Source organism: Ceratotherium simum, chromosome 1 (assembly GCF_057802395.1).
Source record: "Ceratotherium simum simum isolate JZ-2026a chromosome 1, ASM5780239v1, whole genome shotgun sequence".
In the NCBI taxonomy this organism is placed as follows: domain Eukaryota; kingdom Metazoa; phylum Chordata; class Mammalia; order Perissodactyla; family Rhinocerotidae; genus Ceratotherium; species Ceratotherium simum.
Window position 1 is genome coordinate 58,118,304 of NC_141900.1, and position 21,663 is coordinate 58,139,966.

The following is a 21,663-nucleotide window of genomic DNA, read 5'->3' on the forward strand; positions in this document are numbered from 1 at the left end:
AAAAGTTCTTAAATATTAAGAAGAGTTGATGTAAGTAGACAAGAAGACAGCAAACAGGAAAGCTAATGGACAGACTGAGTGACCTGTAGAGAGTTCTAGAATTTCATATAGGCTACTTCCAAATAAGAGAAAACTTGGCAGGCTTGAGTTTGGAATTCTCTTTAGTTTGTCCCTCTTTTCAGAGTCTGATACTATTTTTATTACTATTGTTTTTTGGTTTCATGGCCATCAATGGGAATATTTCCATGGATGATATATTTTGGGTGGGAAAAGCATCATTTCCTTCACAACCAGCTCATAAAGTGTGATGTAAACTCAGCACTGGAGTGAAGAGTTTGCCATTAGACATCTAATCTCTGACTCTGGATGTTAACTCAAATATCTAATACCGAGGAGATGTTGTTGGGAAAACCAAGAAAAGCTCTATGCTTAATGCTTGATGAAGAGTAACTAATAATAATAGCTAATATTAATTAAATGCCAGGCATGACAATAAGTGCTTGATGTGCACTATTCTATTTAATCCTTAAAAAAAAAAAAGCCTACGAGGCAGATTGTAATATTATTCCCCTTTTGCAGAGGGCAACCCTAAGGCTAAAGAGGGAGAGTTAAGACTTGAACTCAGATTGCCCTTTAAAATTTAAAGGTCACAGTTTAAAATTTTGTTTTAGAAAAGACCATCAATTTCTCCAGTATAAGCTGCCCTGCATCATAATGGGGATTCTGAGCCAGATATTGGAACTTTCTTGTTGGTATTCCTAGGTATCCTTGCATTTATGTTGCCATAGAACTTTCATTTTCCATTAAGTAGGAGTGGTGCGTGCCTGAAGATATTCCTAAGGAGTTAAGGTATCGTATTCAAGGCAAACATATCACACACATTCTCCAGGCACTCCAGCTGACCGGTCCATTCAGTCAATTTAGGATTGAACAGTTCACATCAGTGGATTGTCTTAGCACTGTGCCAATAAAATTTTAGACAAAGAATCAGTCAATTTCTGTGAATCCATCATTCTAGCTGCTTGGCTCTAGGTATGCCAACCATTTAGTGGGTGTTTTTTATTTTTATTTCAATTTTTTTTTACATTATATGATTTTCCTTGCTTAAGTCTCCTATTTCTGTTTGGTAAATCCTGACTGAACAACTCTGAGCTTGTTATAGAACCATTTTACCAATTATGCTCATGGTAATGCCAAATGTGGGTGTGCTTGATTTAAGTATTAATAATAAAAATAAATACATTTCCCCAAAATAATGGCATATGTTTGCCATGCTTCATGGGCTGTAATCCTGTTATTTGCTTTTCTCTGCATGTGATTCCCAATAAAAGTCATTCTCAATAATAAAATTCTCAAAAATGAAATTCTCAACTTTACTATTTTATGTGACCTGAGAAACGCGTACAGTATATCCCATGTAATACGGATGTATCACACTTGAACAGGGCTGTCTTTTAGTCCAGTGACATTTGGGCTGCAATTAATAGAAATTCACTCAAACTAGATGAGAAACAGAATATACTTTTTCAGGAAAGTGTTTTAAAAATAAGAACCAGAGCAAAAAGACATGCCAATTAACCAGAAAATTCAATGAATCAGAACATTCTTTCACAAAGTGTTCTAGCTCATCAAATTTCATTCTTCCATTTGTTCATTCATCCACTCATCCGTTCCAGTAAGGTGGACTGAGCATTTATGTTGAGCCAGGTGCTGGAGACACATAGACGGGGCTCCAGGATCCTTGCTCTCAGGGAGCCTTAACTCCCCTCCCTTGGTGTTCCTTCCTTCTGAGCATCTGTGTGTGTGCTATTGAAGAGTTGCTGAAAAATGGTGCAAAAGATAGGAGCAGGGTGAGGAGAAGCTATAAAATGGTCACTGACTCTTAAATATGTTAAAAATTAACTTTGAAGACCCAAATAGTGGGTTTGTTTAAGATGAGTATATTTCTGTGGAGTGTACTACTCATTGACTTCAGGGCAAATACAATTCAAAGCTTAAAAAATTGAGCTCAATAGTCCCTAAGACAGACATAACCATTTCCTTTGAATGATACTTAAGGCTCTAACAGAAGAAATCTCCTAACAGACCTGTTGTTGTTAGCTTTCCCCTGTCCAACTGCATGAGCGGTGGCTCTCCAACCTGGCATGCATCCTCACAGTCACCCAGAGGGCTGGTAAAAGTCCAGATTTCTGGGCTCCATCCCCAGAGTTTCTGATTCTTTAGGTCTAGGAGGGAGCCTAAGGATTTGCATTTTTTAGGAAGTTCCCAGGTGATGCTGATGTTGCTGGTCCAGGGACCACATTATGAGAACCATTGTTGTAAATAAATGTTACTCAAAGTGCCACCTGCAGGTGTGAACTATTTGTTACCAGTCTGTGACAAGATAAGTACAGAAACTACATAAAAGGAAGCTTTGGGAATCTTTTATGATTTGACATTGCCATGACGTCCGAGTGCACGGTCAGTGGGCATAGCTCATTGACTAGGGTATAGTTGAGCTCAGCGTTGTCACATGTGGTGTAAGCTGCTAGATATGCAGAGGGGGACACATTTTATTCTGTAATAGATGGAAAGTATAAAACACTGGTTGTTCACCACAGATAATTTGAGAAGCACTGCTCTCTAAACCATCATGCTATACGACCTCATTAAAAAAAAAAAAAGTTGAGGGCTAAAGGGGTAAAGGGGCACATACGTATGGTGACGGATAAAAACTAAACTATTGTTGGTGAATATGATGCAGTCTATATAGAAACTGAAATATAATAATGTATGCCTGAAATTTATACAATGTTATAAGCCAATATGACCTCAATAAACATAATAATTAAAAAATGATGGTTAACACACAAACGAGTGAGGGTCATTCTCTCTCACACAGTATGGGGCAGGTGGGAGGAGGAAGGGGCCAGGTCTTGGCCTGGCACCCTCTACCGCAGAGGCCCAGGGGAAATAGGGCTGCAGAGATAGTCCCTGGTTGTGACACTGCACATCAGTAGGGTGGGTCAGCCCAGGGGCCAAGGAGATCAGGCTCTTTTTGAGGCTGGAGGCCTGGACAGAGAAACAGACCAGTCAGAATTTAGGATGCCCAGTCCTGTGCAAGGGTCAAAATGGGTAAGCAGGAAGGTTGGATGCTTCCCACTGAGGTCAACATGGGTCTTTCAACTGCAGGCAGTCAGGGAGACTTGAGACCCAATATAGAAGGTTCTTAATTGTCAGAGTCACCTGAACCCCAGGTCTGAGAAACTGATGTTATACCTGGGCTTAGAAGCTTGGGCATGACTACGTCTGCAGGTGGAGACCAAGAACAATTGTCATAGATTCACCCAGAAAGGCCTAGCCCAGGAAAAAGGAAAGCAAAAATCATCCTCTTCATCTCAGCTACTTGGGCTGGCATTTGCTTTTATCTCTTTAAACATTTTTATTAAAATTTCTAATGACATAATTCCTAGTTGTCAGGATTCAGCTGTTCTCGGCCTTAAATTCTAGGATCCTCTTGGGCTGGCTAGAAGGAAGCCCATGTGAATGGGGCCTCCTTCATGATTTCAAAGCTTGATTGAATGTGCCTCAAATTGACTTTGCTAACTGTCTTTTCAAATGGATCTCCTGATAGCTCTACGATTTTACTAGCAGTGATTTATTTTTTAATATTTTGCACTTCAAGCTCTGATAAATTCAGTGTTCTTTCTAAGCACTTGTACAAATTAGATTGCAAGAGGAGGAGGTTAGCATTTTTCCTTGTTCAATATGTCAAGGCCTGATCAGCAGCCATTGCAGCTGTTAGTTTGCTTTTCTAATCCCCACTGATGTCTGCCCTTCTCTGAACCTTCCTTGGCTGGAGTCATCTGAAGAAGAGATTTTCATTATCCTGTATCTAGAAATAGCCATCAGCTTTGTTCTAATGGCCTCTAGTCACTAATCTGAAAGAAGGCCCTCAAGTTCCCACCAGCTGCCTCCTGGCGCCTCCACCTTCCAGCCAGAGGACTAACTGCCCTAAAAATGTTGCAAACTGGCTGAGACACAGTGATGATACAGGATGCTGATAAAAGTGTGAGTTTCAAGTTGGTCAGCTAGAGAAGCAGAAAGCAGTGTAACGTAGGGGGTACACACTAGGCATGGTCAGACAGACCTGGGTTTGAATCTTGCTGTATCATTTAGAATGCTTTTGAGGGCAAGTAACAGAAAAACCAAGTCAAACTGGTTTAACAGCAGAAACTTAGTGGCTTATATTGGACCAGAGGCAGAGCAGGCTTCCAAGTTTGTTGTTCCAGGGGCTCAAGGACATTGGTGGCTCTTCTCTCCACTCTACTATTTCAGCTTCTTCCTCAGACCTTCCCAACCCTCATGGCTGCAAGATGGCTGTGGGCTGCAATCAGGGCTTCCTCATTAGGGAACAACAGGGGAAGAAGAGGAGAACTGACCTCCCCCAAACAGTGAAGGAGTTAGTCACTTCAATGTGATTGGCTAGGGGAATGCTCTGCGCTGATTGCTTACAGTTTGGTTTATCTGAGCCAATCACTGTGCAAAAGGGGTAGGATCATCTGGTTGGTTTAGACCAATTAGAGTCACTTATTGGAGCTGGAGATGAAGCTGAGGCTGATTGCACCAAAACCAAAAGTATGCTGCACCTGAGGGGAGGGACGAGTGAATGCTGGGAGACGTCCATCATACTCATGATGGTGGCTCTGCTACTTGCATTCCCTTGACCTCATCAGTCAACCTCTCTGAGTCTCAGTTTTCTCATCCATAAAATGAAGATTACCTCGCTCTCCACCTCTCTGGCCGTGGTAGAGATTGGGAGTTAGGTAAGGAAAACATGGAGCTTTGCACTGTGCCTGGCACACTGTGAGTGCTCAGTAAAGATAAACTAAAGCAGGTCCCCACTGTATGTGAACATTACATTCTTTCATAGGCTGGTTTCAAATGGGTCTTCCTCCTTTGCTATGGAAGTGAAATGGCTATAAACGGATGACAAAAACTGTCCAGAGAAACCATTTATATACTGATTTATCTGGACATTATTTAGGTGAAGAAACTCAAACCAGGCAGTTCTAAAACATGCAAAGAGTAGCTCTGAGTAGTCAGTTGAAGAAGAAGAAGAATGATAATGATAATATTAAAACAAAGATGAAATGAAGAAAAAGAAGAAAATGAAGACAGAAGAGGAGGAGTAGTTACAATTTATTGAGTACTTCTGGGTGTTACACTAGGCACTTCACATGAGTTATGAGCCCTCGATGTGGGTTTTATTATACCTATTTGTACACGAGAAATGGAAACTTATAGAAGTTAAGGACTTTGCCTGAAGTCAATAGCCATTAAGTGACAAAACCTGGCGTGAACTCAAATTAATGACTCCAAAGTTCATTTCATGTTTTCTAGACCAAAACTACTTGCAAAGGAGGCTGCCCTCATTTATTCATTCATTCACTCACTCATGCTCTCAGCAGATGGCCCTTGAGCCCCTGCCATACTTGGTGTTAGAGAAAGAAAGATGAATAGGACACAACAGTGCCTTCAAGACCAGACAGTGTCCAAATCCAGAGATTTCAGTCTTATTTTAGGAGTTCCCCAGGGCAAGGCTGTGTGGGGCAGGGTTTTGCACCCTTTCTCAGTCAAATGAGAACTGTTGAATCACTAATGATGATGGAGGCCCGGCAGTGTTGGGCACAGCGTGCTCTGAGGCCTGCAAGACACAGGGGGCTGCTCTCTCCCCGCAGCTCCCTCTGCCATCTGCTCTCCTCAATGAGACAGTTTAATCTTGAGCTATCTCAGGGCGAAGGAGGTCAGAACATCAGAAGTCACCTTAACTCTCCATAACTTTGCTCCAAAGAAAGAATTGTCTCAGAGGAAAATGGCTGTGACCAGTCAGAGTCCTTTTATTCAGAATCTGGACTAGACAAAGAGAATGGGTCCCGGGGGTTTATATTGCTGATTCTGTTCAATCGTCCAACTGTGTTGAGACGGCATGTGTGCTGGGGATATGAATGAGTAAGTACCACAGTGTCTTTGGCCTCTGGGGGACATAGGCTGGCAGAGCAGACAGATGCACATAGAATGTAGTATATGTTATAACAAAATAGTCTGGTATGCCCCAGAATGGCTGAACAAGTTGTTAAAATTTATGTTAAATTTTGGAATATAAGTCCAAACTGGTCAACACTTGTTGTCCTGACTGCCCATCCACTTGCCTGACAGTATCCATCTTCTACCCTTTCTGCCCTGACCCCTCCTCCAGAAACTCCTTTGCCCCAAATGACCCCCAACTTCCCCATGATCCAAAAAACAGGGGCCTCCAAGACCCTGCCCCAGAACTGCAGACGCCCTCTCTTTTGATTGGTCTGCATCCGAGCATACCAGTTATTAAATATTTTGAGTGTCATCTCTGAATAAAGGCACATACCACGTGCATCCTGGGAGCAGAGGAGTGGGGAGGAGGAACTGGGCCCAATTGAAGGGAGAGGACCCTCCAGAACATATGTTGGGTGAATGTCTGTTGTCTCCCTGGATCTCTGGCCACACTTCAGTCATGCTCCACAGAACTTTCCAAAAGTCTTCGCCTTTCACCCTCATCCTACAGTCCTCCTGCTTTGAGTCCGGAGGCAGCTACTTACCGCTGAAAGCAGCCAAACGGAGCAGATATGGCTCATAAATACAGGGCTCCAAGAAGTTGGGCCTGCCTCCTGGGAATTAGCTTCAGTGTCCTCTGAACTTTTAGTTTGGGTATTGTAGGAATAAAGAGCTTTTGCTTTGGGTTTTGTAGGAATAAAGGACTCAATAGCCAGATGGCTGGATCCTTTGAACTGATGATTGAAACTCTATCCATTAGGATGTTTTTGGCTACTAGCAAAAAAATAAAACTGGTTTAAACAAAAGGGAAAACTCAAAGGAAGAAGAGTATGGATCCCAAGCATGATTCTGTCTATGCCCGAGTGGTCCTATCAAGTTCCCATGTTTCTTCCAGTCTTCTGTTCTGCCATCCTCAGCGTTAGCTTCAGCCATAGGTAGGCTCCCTTCATGGTTGCAGCATACAAAATCAGAAAAAGACAGCATGTTCTGGTGTTTCTGTCCTCAGAAAAAGAGGAAATCTACCCCCAAAGCCCCCAAGTTGGCCCACCCCTTTTATCTCATAGTCCGAAACGGGTCACATCTTCACTCCTGTTCGATGGCCCATGAAGGGATTGCAGCCACCATTGCTGCCTTTTTCAATCAAGATTTGCCCCTAGAGTTGGGATAGTTGCCAGCAAATGAATATCAGTGGGCAATCAGCAATGTCTGCTACTGGAACCTATTGGAAAGGCAAAGGCGGAATTGGAGAAGATGGTGTTGGGTGAGTGAGATGGGAACACAGGAATGTGTCACTAGAGATTACAGGTTAAAAGGCAAGGGCTTTGGAGTGAGGAAACCGGGTTTGGAATGCTAATATTACCTGGGTCACTGTTTCAGTTATTTATTGCAGTGTGACAACCACCCCAAAACTTGTTGGCTTAAAAAACAACCATTTAGAGGCCGGCCCGGTGGCACAAGTGGTTAGGTGCTCGTGCTCCGCTGTGGTGGCGCGGGGTTTGCCGGTTTGGATCCCGGCAGCGCACCGACGCACCGCTTGTCGAGGCATGCTGTGGTGGCGTCCCATATAAAGTGGAGGAAGATGGGCATGGATGTTAGCCCAGGGCCAGTCTTCCTCGCCCAAAACAATAACAACAAGAACAACAACAACCATTTATTATTGCTCACTGGTCAGCAGATCAGCTTGGTGGTTTTCCTAATCTGAGCTCATCTGGACTCTTTCAAATGTCTACAGGAGGCTGGCTGGTCTAGGGTGGTCTTGGTTGGGACAGCTTATCTCTGCTCCCCGTGGTCCCTCATCCACCAGCAGGCTAATCTGGGCTTGTTCACCTGACAGTCTAGCAGAATCCCAAGAGAAAGAGCAGAGGTGTCAGAGGTCTAGGCTCTGACCTGGGACACATTGTCAGCAAAGCCTCATTCTATTGGCCAAAAGCAAGCCATAAGAGGAGCCAAAAGCTGCAGAGTCACATTGTGGAGTGTGGGTACTGGAAAGAGTGAAGAACTGTGACCACTTTGGTCAATCTACCACCGTGACCTTTGCAAGACATTTCTCTTCTCTGCCCCACAGTTTCATTACCTCTAAAATGAAGCTTATAATAGTATCTACCTCAAAGTCTTGTTTGAGGATTAAAGGAGAAAATGCATGGAAAGTGCTTTGCACAGTGGTGGGAACATAGTAAGCGTTAAATAAGCATTAGCTTTTATTATGCTTGTATTTATGATTGTAGCTGGTATTATCATCATTATTGTAGTTGTTATAAGGATTATTATGATTTTGAGTATCTGTCTGTCTGCTGGGTTATGACTCCCCCTAGGATACAAGTCTAGTGAAACGGTTTCCAAAAAGCCTGTACTTTATGGAAACCTAGCTGGCTCCCCAGATGCCTGCCAATCAGGGGAGGGTGATTTGAGAGAGCCCCCCACCTGCCTTCCTATGTCTGTGTGGTGATTGCTATTCTCTCTGGGTTTTTGCTGTGCTGGCTGCTTGGAGCTTCCTGAGCTCCATCCCTCAAATGGAACCCTCCGAGAAACCGCGGTTAGCGGCTGTATCAGCAGAAACCACTGCTTTTGGCAGACGTGCCTCCTGGAGGAAGGGAGCAGGCTTCACTCCCGGGATGGCTGATGTTCTGCTCCCTTCTGCTGTTCTGTCTGCGCCCAGTGCCGAACTCTCTCAAGGAGATAGTGTAGTTCACCGTGCCCAGGTGGGCTGTGAGCGAGGGAAGGAGGAATCTCTCGGCTTCATCTCACACCTAATCCAACCCAAGCCTCCGAGAATTAAAACCAGTTGGCAATTGCTTGGAAAAGAGAATCTGCCTCTTAAATCTGCAAAATGGAAAAAGGTTGTTTTTTTTTAATGATTGTTTTGTTCATGATGGAAAAACCTCCCGATGATGGTCCTGGCATTTATACCCCATGCGGACTCTGAAAACATCGGGCAGGAAAGGCACAGGAGCTCTCTCCGTGAGGCAGCCTGCTAATTTCATTTGCCACCATGGTTTTCCCATCTGCTAAGGGATGGGCCCAGACCATTTTGCGTGTATAATTCACAGTCCTTTGTAATTTAGGCTCAAACAGAATCAACAGCTTGACCAAGATGCCATGGCAAAGATTCAAAGGGTGGCACTTCCATTTTCTGTCTTTGCTCAAAACCAATGCTGGCCCTTCTCCTGTGAGCACATCTTCCCTCTGTCCCACTCTCTGGATCTCTGTTTATCTCTCTCCCGATCTTGTTTCACAGCTCCTCACAATTTTTCGTCGTCTTCCCTTTCATCAAGCTCTATATTTCTACGTTGCAAATGTGCCGGTCTAACTAGATGCATCCCATGGATGATGTTGCACAGCACCCACTGTCGGGCCTCCACTAGCTAACTGTGGCCCCCACCCCCACTTCATTTGGCCAGGGTTAAGATGGATGCTCAATTTGCATTATTGATGTCTTTTCTCTGTGTTCCGGTGATGTGCTTTTGCATAACATATGTAAAATTCTGCTGACGTTGAGAATTCATTTGGCTCAAGTTGCTCAGGAAGAGGGGCGGGAGGAGGCCTGGTTTGTGTAAATCCAAACGCTGTCAGACAGCTCTGCTTTTCTTTCTTCCAGAGAATTGGAAGATGGCTTCTCAGGAGGGTTCTTCGGATTTCACTTGACAGTCAGGTGAGCTCTTTTGCTTAAAGACTTTGGGTCCATTTGGGCCGTCAGTCTCCTGCCTTCACCTGGGCGGGGCAAGGGACTGAGGCCCTTTTTACAGTTGAAAATGCAAGCTTGTCACTGCATTGCAACTATGGCCAGAGACTATCAGAGCAAGGAGGCCTTAGAGCATCTGACTTAAGCTCTTCATTTTGTAGAGGAAAAAACTGGGGCTTAGAAACATGAAATGGCTCACCAAGCGGCTGGTCATATGGTATCTCATGTTATCCAGTCCTTAAATTCCTTCCAATAAAACTACATTGTTACAAGGGGGCAGGCACCTTTCTAAGCGCTTCACATATTATCTCATTTAATCCTCATAAAAGATCCATACACTAGGACTTGTTGCTATTATCCTCATTTCATTGATGAGGAAACTGAGGCACGGAAAGGTTAAGTAATTTGTCCAAGGTCACACAGTACTAAGCGGCAGAGCTGGGATTCAAACCAGGTAGGCTTGCTGAAGAGTCCCTGACCTAACCACTCTGTTCTAAGGCCTCTTTGAGCTGCTCCATTGCTAACAGAAGAACACCCAAACTCCTTACATTGCAACATAAGGCCTTCTGCGATCCTTCCCCTCCTGACTTTCTCAGCTTCATTTCTGTTGAAGAAATGTAGCCTGGTATCGGGAAGAGCAGTCTCTTGCACGCAATTATTCGACCCCTGCTTGGCCAGAGAAGAATGGGCCTTGGGCCTGGAACACTTCCTCACCAAGAGATGGGAACCCACACAGCCTGCCCCCGGCTTACAGCTTGGAGTGGGAATATCTTTCCCTGTTTCAGACTCATTGTGCACTCCTTTGTTCTGCTTAAGTCGTGTGTCAATGGCCCTCAGGCATGCCCCCAGCTTTCTGTATTTCAGACCCCCCAGGGAAATAGAGAGGTCCTTCTACTGCAGTGCGAAGTGGGGTGGTGTAGTCACACTGCCCACGTGTGCTTCAGAGTGGAGCCGCTGGCCATGGGGGAGCAGACGCATTGCAAGAGCCTGGATCTTCTGCGTGTTCTCTTTCTCCTATTGCCATAATTAAACGCTGTGCTGCTCGAGACTGGTGTGTGCATATCGTCTGTTCTCAGAGACCTAGAATCCTGCACTGGTCTTTCTTGTAGGTGGCACTTACCTGCGTTTTAACCTTGGCCACACTCATGTTATATTCTATCCTGTGGCTCAGCCTGACCAGCCAGTGAATGGCCAACTATCTGGTGCATTGGGGACTATTTTTGGTTACTCCTATGCATCCACTGTTCTTTGGGTACAACTCTTGATTTTCTTCTGGGGAGAGACTCTTGGCTCCAGGAGAAGGCGTGTGACTCAGGCTTGGCAAATTAGAGCAGCTCATTCCAATTAAGAACTGGGCATGTGATCTGATCAGAGCCCCGGATCTGGAAAACGACTTTTACTTTAATTGTTGAGAGAAAAGCAAGAGTCTCTCTTTTCCACTAGGGCTCCCAGAGGTGAGAACATGAGGAGGAATTATCAGCAGGCATTTTGACACCATCGAACCTCAGAAAGAGGGCACTATGGGCAAGATCAGAGCCAAGAGGTGGAGAGACCTGGGGGCTTGTGGATACCCCCTTAGCTCCTAGTGCAAGCTCTGCATAGATTATTGAATTCCATGAGCCATATGTTTCCTTTTTGCTTAAGCCAGTGGTTTGGGTTCTGTATCTTGCAGTGAAAACTCCTAGTTACCTGGGCTTCACCAGACCCAAGTATTCAGAGTCTCCCAACCTTGCCATGCTGTCTCAAACTTTCTTGTCTTTGAACTTTCTCCTTCCTCAAGCTGAAGTGCCGAGAAGAGGATCCAAATCACGCATCTTGTTTTAATTTATCTATCTTCCTCCTTCAGAATGTAAGCTTCATGAGAGAGAGAAAGAAACAAACAAAAAAATCCCTACCTGTCTTATTCTCAGTGCTATATTCTCAGTGCCTTGATTAGGTCCTAGTACATCACAGGCACCTAATAGATATTATTGAACAAGCGAATGAAGCTTTCCTGGATTCTCCCAAGCAGAGCGAATCACTCCCCTGCCTTCCTTTGTGCTAAGGAAGCACAGCGGATGGGATTACAATTATTAGTTCCGTATTACTAGTTATCAGACAGCATTACAATTACTAGTTTATATATTCTCTTTCCTATATCATGAATTGCTTAAGGGGGCTGAGACTTATTCTTCTTTGTATTCCCTGTACCTGGCAGAATTCCTGGCATAAATAAGGGCCCTAAATGATGGTTGGTACAAGGAATGGATTGATTCAATCAACAGAATACTCTTTTCATTACACTCATCGAGCTCTGTCCTACCCCATCTTCTGATGTCATCGCCACCACATAGGGCTCAGGTGATGGACAGCAGAGCATCTTGCTCCCTAGTGGTCCAGATATGCACCTGCCTCCTTTGTGGATCAAGGCAGGAGGAAAGGACACAACAAAATGGCCAGCGACCACTCCCTGGGTTAGGTGGTGTTCAAGCTATGGACACTGGCTTTTACGTAGAGACCCCACTGGAAAATAACAAGAGGGGGGAAATGCATTCATTCAATCCACACAGCAATTGCCTTATTCTGAAACTACTCTGGTTTCACGATGAGCACAAGTGCAATAGTTTGCAGCTACTTTTGTTTCCTTACTTAGTTTCACCTTAACCAGATTTTCCTACAATGTTGAAGCAAGGGCTTCGTGAGACTGCCACACCAGATTATTATGAGTCACATATTATGACTATTATAGTTTATTATCGAATAATAAACCATGCTTTTCTTTTATAACTTATAATAACACATATTATGGTATTACCATATTAAGAGGCAATAGTAATTTTACTAAGGAAACTCCTAGGATACAGTATTTTAAGTACTATACACGATATACATTTCATGCGCATAATTCTGACATGCTTATAAATCATATTATGGGATATATTCAGAAACTATAAGTGATAACTGTATTCTCTAAGCCAGTTGTTTCCAAATACCAGTTTATAACAAAGCTTTTATGGACCCAGAAAATAAGAACAATAATATAATCTATATAGAGTGTGTATGTGACTATGAATTTGTGAATGTTGTTTCTTGGGAAGAAATGTCATTTATTTGAAGATTATAGGCTCTTGCTCTTTTAATATTATCAAGGGTGAGAGGAAAGGGCAATAAATGTCCTTTCTTTTATGAAACGACAATGTTTGTCATATTGGGAAAACCTTGGGATTTTCTGACACAGACCACCATAGGCCCAGTCCTGATGTGGCCGGGAAGGAAGTCGCCTGTACCCCATATTACCCTCTACTTTTCCACTCCTCTGCACCTGGTCTCTCCTCCTAGTAGGAGGGAAGGCATGAGCAACTATGAGACTTCACTGCAATACATTTTTCAGGGGTGCTGGATTACAAAACAGGGTGTTTATTACTCCAAAGGGTAATTTCCTATCATGGAATTTCAGGCGGTGAGGCCAAGTATGATGAATCCCAGGCAGCACTGGAGAGCTAATCTTGAGCACTGTAAATTAGAACTTTCGGGTGACCCACCTGAGTGTCATCCTTGACCTAACCAGGCTGCTGGAAACACCAGAGCAGTAATCTAATGACACCCTAGGAAACTTAGCCCTTCCCATGAAGTCATAAATAGAAATCATTTAAACAGCTGTGGAGGAAATGGATCTGAGGAATAGTGATCATCTACTGGTTATAACCACAGATTTCTTCTGTCTCCCTTCATTTCTCTCACTCCCTTTATAACCCCATCTCCCTTTCCACTGTTTATTCTTTATCTTCCTCTTGCTACAAAACATTTTATCTAAATAGTTGAAAAACATATTTAGTTTCTATATCCACACATTGATATTCTCAGTAGGTTCTATGATCTCTTGTGCAATTTGGGGAATGGATTTTTAAACTTTTATAAGAAAGAACTAGCAGGAGACCAAGACCCCTTGGCTAAGAACATATCCAAGACTTATATTAAAATAGCAATCTTCAAACTTTTCTCTTGAAGACTTAGGGAATGGCGATCAAAGGACCAAAGGGGAGGAAGAACGTGTGGAGGAAGAGATGCAAAGGAAAGAACCAAGCAACATGACTTACGGAACCCATAGACATAGAGTATCTATCAAATTACAGTCCAGGAAATGTTTCTGCTCTTCTTAAAGGGTTCAGTTATACTATCTGAGAGAATTAATTCTTGTCTTGGGAGATGTGTGCATTTAGGACAACAGACATGTCTGAAACTCAAGCTTTCTGGGAGATTCAAGCCCATACCTATCCTAGGCATGTTTTATATGCCACTCCACCCCACAGTACTACCCTTCTATGGGACTTGAGATGGCCATGGCCACCGTTCATTATACAACTGAAGGTTCCCTTTTGCTTCTTTAATTCTCAGACTTGGGAAAATATACAGAGAGAAGTAAGGGTAGAGGACCCTACCTCAATCCCCACTTTTGTATTTGGTCAGGAAGCCCAACTTGGTAATCACAGCTGCCTTCTTCCACCACCCTTTCCATGTTCCCTACACTCTGCTAGCAACTCAGTAGGATAGGTTCTTTATCTGATGGGATGACCAGACCTTCAATCCAGATGATCTGAGTGCTTGATGCCTTGCCTTTATCCGTTGCCTCTGTTTTCCATTGCCAGGGACCATTGGGCAAGGAAGTATTAAAACATGCCCCAGCAAATCCCCTGAGTTCCAAACAGCATCCTCCTTACCCCATCATTTAATTGAATTCTATTTGACATCATCATCTCCTATCCTGTTCATATGAAGATGATGGCTTACCCATCTATGTAGCTTGGATTAAAAGGCAGATTCAGACTTAAATTTAAAATTTTAAAAATGTACACAAATGAAATATTCTTGCCTAAAATAAAATATTACCAAAAGGTTGAACTTGAATCTGATCAAGCTTCTAGATTTAACTAATAATTTATAGGAAATACAGGGGAAAGGTCCTTGATATTTTTAATAAATTGGAGGGAAGGAGGGAGGGGGAGAGAGAGAGGCTGAGATTTAAAGTCTGAAAGAGACTTGAGACATATTAACCAATTGCCATGTAGGGACCTTAAATTCTAATTTGAACAAAAAGCCTCTCCTGTCTCATTAAGAGGTGAATATTCAGTAACTTTTACCTTTCATGTTTAATAATTTAAATAAAAGATTATAATAGATTGCTATTTGCTAAATATCAATGCTATAATTTTTTAATATAGAGCATTATAGGCACAATGAATAAAAATATTAATTTCAAATCATATACATATTTTTGTTGTGGAGAAGTAAAATAAAGAGTTCAATAAAAAGACTTTTAAGCATAAAAATACATTCCATTAGGATGAAATTATGGAGGGAGAGTAGAAAATAAATAATGCATTTATTTATTTAAATAAATAATGGTAATAAAGAAATGATGTAAAATTTCAAGAGTTTCTTTCCATATTTTTTAATAATGGAAAGATGGGTATCACATTGGTATGGTACTTCGATTCTGTGGATACATTTAAAAGAATAAAGTTTTATTTTTTAATGTCAATATTTAAATCATGCCAGAAATTATGTATTTTGTAACTGTTGCAACTTGTGATGAAAAAATGTAGATGCTAACCAAAAGTGTGACAAGGGTACATAGTTTCAAAATTCTTTTAGTGGAAACACAAGGTAAAGAGTTTGAACCTTCCTGTTAAATCCACCACTCCTCAATGTTTCTTGAACACAAATTCCTTTTCTTGCATAATACTTATCCACAGTCTTCTGAATGCATTTCATCAAACAAAAAATTTAGATACACTTGAAAGTCCTAATTGCTGCACTGTTGTACCAGGAGGTGTGTGCTTCTCCACATCATTTGTTCACTTAATAAATGTTAGTTGAGTGGGTACTAGGTTTAAAAACCTGTGCCAAGCGCTAGTAAATACCCACTGGAATCACATACAGTGATTAAACCCTTTAATTAAATCCATTTGTCTCAGAGCCTAACAATGATCAAGTTCTTAAACTCTGACCTTGTTGACACTGTGTTGGATGAAAATAGTGAGACTCATGCAGTATCCTCCTGAAAACTAAAATGATCTTAGGAGGGTCTAGCACAAGCATATAAGAATAAAAAAGAGTATTTCCGAAGGCAGGTTATTGTTTCAAGACTTGAATTCTACTCTTAATTGAAATGGCTCCTTGCTACTCCTGCAGGACCTCTGAAAAGATGAACTAGAAGCCAGTTCGTAAGGAGGTCCATATCAGAGAATAAATCCTTATTGCTGGTGGGAAAAAAACAACTCAGGTAGGACAGGCTATGAAGTGATATCAATATTCTCGATCTGTCACTCTGTGCCCCTAGACTTTGCAAATGTTGCAAAGATTATGTGTATATGGAGTTCTGATCTGGAGATAAATCACCTGCAGCAGTCTGACCAGCTCTGTTGAACAGAGTCAGCTATATTTTTGGGGGCTTAGAAGATGACATTAATATTGTCCATATTTATCGTGGAGGGGAGACGCAGAGTTGCAAGCTGCAATTCTGAGATCTGTGGGTTCAGTTGTCAGTGTGTGCTGTTTGCTGATGTATGTGTTAAACCTAGCAAGCTTTTCTTTTTTATGGAATTTTTTACTCTCTGCTGTGTATTTATGTCCACCTGCCTTTCCTAACCTACACACACTCTTTCACACATTCTTACACCCTTCAGTGTCATTCTTGCACAAAAAGATCTCTTCTTTGACTGTTCAGAGAAAAATCCCTATTTGACAGGGACAGTGGAGATGAAAAACTCACTATTCCTTCCTAAACACATGGATCTTTGGGGGTAGAGCGGCAGGATGCAGTCTGCAACCTCGTTTTTTGTATCTTTGTGTTTTATTTATTTTTAACAATCAGAGAGCAGTCTCTTGCCCTTTCTCAGCAATTACTTAAAATGTCAAGAAGAGATCTGGTCCACTGCTCTCAGAGACTGACCCTAGGCAATATAAAACTCAGAGATTTCTGCTTGTATCTTTATTTACTTACTCATTCAACAAATATTTATTGAACACCTATAATATGCAAAGCCCTGGGCCAAGCAGCAGGCAGAATTATCTGTATTTCATAGGTTCTGAGATACGCATTTTTCAACATTTTAATGTCTATGAATTTGGGATGTTTCCATGGCAATGTTTTTTTTTCCTCTTTTTTAGTGACATCAAAAAACAATTCTATGTCTTACAACCAGTGGCCTCTTAGCTTTGATGGAATACTACATTGCCCACGACCTCTCTGCTTTCACCAAAAGAGGGAATATGCAAAACAAGAGGAGGCAAAACTCACAAATCAGCAGGCTTTTCGCTTGTTGTCAGCTTTTGGAGCAAAAGAAGAAGTCTTGGAGCTTGTGTGGTTTGAAGATGATCTGTGTGTTTCATTTACTCGTGTGCTCCTTGGCCTTAGAAACATGTCACAACTGAGTATGGATTATCTATTGTTATTCTACAGTTCTTAAATTCACAGATGACTTTTTTATTGCTGTAGAGTGAGTGTGAGAGTGTGGGTGTGCGTGTAGTGCTTTCTACCAAAAAACTCATTTGGAAATTGATTTTGGGGCTGTTGTTGAAGCCATAATTTGAGGAGACTGTTTCTTAGCATATATCTATAACACGTCAGCAGAAACTATTAGAAATATTTTTAGTCGAGCCAAAGAAAGATTTTTCTGTTCTCTTTATTCGTCCAAACACTTATCGAGTCCCTGTGGTGGATCAGACACTGTAAAGCACTGTTAGGAGACAGACAAAGGGGATATCGTTTTTGCCTTCAAGGGACTTACACTTTAAAGGGCAAGGAAAACCTATAACCCACGAATGCTCATATTAGGAAGAAGGAAATGAGTCCTCTAACCACAACTAGGGATATCTACAGGAGATCTGCATGACGCCACAGCATCATATTGATCTTTACATGTAACAAAACAAAGGTTGTCCTCCCCTTTCCTCTGAAATGTGGCTGCAACAGAGAAAAAGACTCCAGGCAGAGCTCAGAATAATGTCTCAAAACAGCCCTTCTGTGGTTGATATAAAGAGACAACTCCCATCCACTGGTGGATGGCAAGGGCTACATATTTTGAAAACTTCACAGTCAGCCAAATTTTCCACGCCTCCGTAACCGCTATCACTGGTTTCTACCCAATAATAGATCCTATCAGTGATCTGTTGACTCCCTATTCTCATTTCAGGATGCTCTGTCCTTTTTCTTCCCTGCTCAGCTTCTCCCTGATCCCTCTCAACCCTTCCAATTACCTTCAGAATCCTTCATCTTCAATCTCCTCATAAAATACTCCCTTCCCTTTTTTTTGAACTACAGGTCTTCAAAGGCAGGAACCAAGCCTGTGTGACACAGAGTAGACCCTAAAAATAAATTTTGCTGTATCAAGGAAGAAAGAAAGAAAGAAGGGAAGATCGCTTTTCTTCTTGACGATGTGAGTTTAATAAACTGAAGGAAATTTGGGGTCCGTTGCAGAGCAGGAAATGGTACCTTGGGGTGCTGAGAAAGATCAACTCTGAGTTTCCCGTCCTGGAAGTATCTGAGAACAGCGAATCTCCACCTAATCTTTTGCCCCAGCACATGTGAGAGTTGAGATTCGAATGAATGGCAGATGGTTGGGGGCCTAATCAACTTACCTGGAATTCCCAGAGCAATGACTTTCAAGCCACCTTTCTCTCCCACCTGCTATGCAAGTGATTAAAAGTGAAGTTATTAAAGAGATAATATTGAATCCACTCTAATTTATGGGAGGGGGGAAGCAAATCACTTGCAAATTTTGCTATTTTATTTTTAGTAACAGATTTCTTGAGACAAACCAGTTTATGGACCCTCCCCCACCACCAGCAGCCCCGTACTCTGCACACCCTCCACCAGAGCTTACCTGCCCTCCCTGTCCCCCACTCTCAGTTCAAACCCAGAAGTCAGAATCCAAAGCAACAGGAGCTCTTCCCTCAGCCAGTACCCAAAATGGCCCTGCTTTCTTCTTTTAACTCATAAAGTACCCATAAGACTTGTAAACAAAAGGAAAAGTAGAAACATTATCAATTTAAAGTGAAAATCACCCCTTCTGAATATGTTCATGTTATTGAAAAACAAAACACACAAACAAAAACCTAGTGTGTGTCCAGGTTTATGCTGCCTAATTTTTAGACCATTGTTATATGCAATATTTAGGACATACACATCCTAAAAATTATTTGTTGTTTATTTGAAATTCAAATTGAACTAGGCTTTTATGTTTTATCTGGCAATCTTATCACTAGATACCATTGCTTGGGATTCACCAAACATGTTGATATCCACCATTGCTTCTGATCAAAGACATTTGAAGTAATTTCAAGTACCTAATAATGGTAGCAGTTCAGATATTGGGCAGTCTATCAAAGGAGAAGGATTTGGAGACTTCTTAGCATCTCAGAAATCACTGTACAGGCAGAGGTCCAGCTTGCCTGTAGGAAGGGAGACCAACCATAGTGATAAGGGAGATGGAGGCAGAGGACGATGAAGTAAAGGATCAAAGGGAGTGGGGCATCTTCCAGGGACCACAGGGGACACAATGTGCTCGGCTACCCAGCGCCACGCCAGAGAGAGCTGACTCTGCTCGGTCCTGTCTCCTCCCTCCTGGGCCTCGAGGAAAGTGGAGAACGAGTCCCAGTTCAGTGCTGTGGGAACTGCAATATTTTGACAGTGGAACCAACTGACTTTCAGCTTCCTTCCCTTTGCATCTCAGCCCAGGACTTGCACAAAACTTCTCCTAAAGGCGAGGCAAATATTTATTGGTGGAAAATGGCAATAGGTGCCTTGATAAGCTCAAAGAAACAGTTAAATCTGTGTGCGGATCATTTAATCACAGTATCTGGAATATATAAACAAGGCACATATTATCTCTCCCTCCCTCTTTTTTTTTTTGTGGCCTCAAAATTTGATCCAAGTCTGGGAGTTAAAAAGTCCCATTTTGTGTAATCAAGTTCTGGTTGAACATGATTGCTGAATTATTTTAAATTGAAGACACATGTCTGGAGGCTGAGCTGTATGTATTATTTCAGGATGGTGTCCATTATGTCTTATCCATAGGGGCTATCTTCAACTTTTGCCACATTCAATGCATTCTTTATACATCAGTATTTGCAAAAGGGTGAATCATATATAAGGGAAAATTGGAGAGAATATGGTACTCGTTAAAGGGTGATTTTTTGAAATTATCTTGAATGTATTACTCAGACCTGTTTCCAGTCTCCCCTGCAAAGGCTCCCAGAGCTGGTTGGAAAATTTCTGAAAAAAAGAAGAGAACATTTTAAAGACAATAACAATGCATAGATAAATAAAACCAAGCAGTTGTGCAAGACCCGTCTGCAAGACTATGGTTTTGAAAACATTACAACTGAATCAACATTTACTTTAACTCCTTGTCAGCCCTAAACACTTTAAGTGTCCTAATTGCAGATCTCAATTGTTGCCACTACCATGGGCTTTTCCTTTTGAGTGCGTTTGTCCCTGAACTGAGGCTTTTGTCAGACTTCACCTCGCAAGGGCAGCCGGTTGATTTTGTAAATCGTTGCATCGTGTCAAGGGCTCCAGCCCCGACTCGAAGGTTGCTGGCTCTCTATGAGGAGTTGTTGGGGTGAGGGAAACTCTAATGCTGAATCAGGGCAGGGGCCCAACCACACCAGACACCACCCTACTCCAAAGACGTCCTCAGTGCTAGGAGCTGGGAGGTCTGTTGAGTGGTTGTTTAACAGTTTTATCGGTGTATAATTTCCATACCATAAAAGTCACTCATTTGAAGTATACAATTCAATGATTTTAGTAAATTTACGGAGCTGTGCAACCATCACCACAATCCAATTTTAAAACAATTCCATCACTCCACAAGAAACCTTGTGCCCATTTGCAGTCACTCCCCATTCCCTCTTCCAGCCCTTAGCAATCACTAATCTACTTCCTGCTTCTGTAGATTTGCCTATTCTAGACATTTCATATAAATAGAATCATATAAAATGTGATCCTGTTCTGTCTGGCTTCTCTCACTTGACATAACTTTTTGAGGTTCATCCATAGTTCAGCATGTATCAGTGCTTTGTTTTCATTGATGAATAATATTCCACTGTATAGACATACCACATTTTGTTCGCTCAGTCACCAGTTAACAGTCATTTACTTGAGTTGCTTCTACATTGAGACTATCATGAAAAATACAGCTGTGACCATTCGTGTACAAATGGTCATTTTTAAATGAATTGGATGTAGGATTGTTAGTGTCATTCACAGTAAACTGTAAGCTGGATTTACTTTTTATTTTTTTAAGGGGTTACTCATGCTCTTGTTAAAGCTGTCTATTGGAACATTCCAGAATAAAGTAGGTTCCTAAGTGCCTCAAGAAATAATATTTATCAGAGTGAGAACCTTAGAAATTCCAGGACATGAAGTAGTTAAGAATAAGGAAGGGAATACTTGGAAATTTTGAGACTAAAAGTAATCATAACTTGGAGTTTAAAGAGCTCAGACCCACGAGCGCCAGCCGCACAGCCATTGCTTCTGGCAGCCTCGGCACACGCTGCCTGATTTCTGAGAGTCCTGCTGACTTAAATAAAATGGAGGCCACTCAGGGAGAAGTAAAGTTGGAAGTGGCAGGGAGGTGAACAGGTCATAACACGGGAACAGAGTTGTCAGGGTTTGTTTATTTTCATGCCTTCTAAGACTTCAGCGACTGAGAGGAGATGCTGGCAATTCTGTCATCGAGGAATGAGTGTCGTGAATGATAGGGAAGCAGCTATATCAAAAAGGGCCCTTGCACGCTGCCCCCAAATCACCCATCTAGAGCTAGAAAAACCCATGTCATGAGAAGTCCTTTCCCCAGGAATCATCAAAGAAAGCTGGCATATAAAAAGCAACATAGTTTACAGAATGTGATACTGGCCAGAAGTAAAGGCTA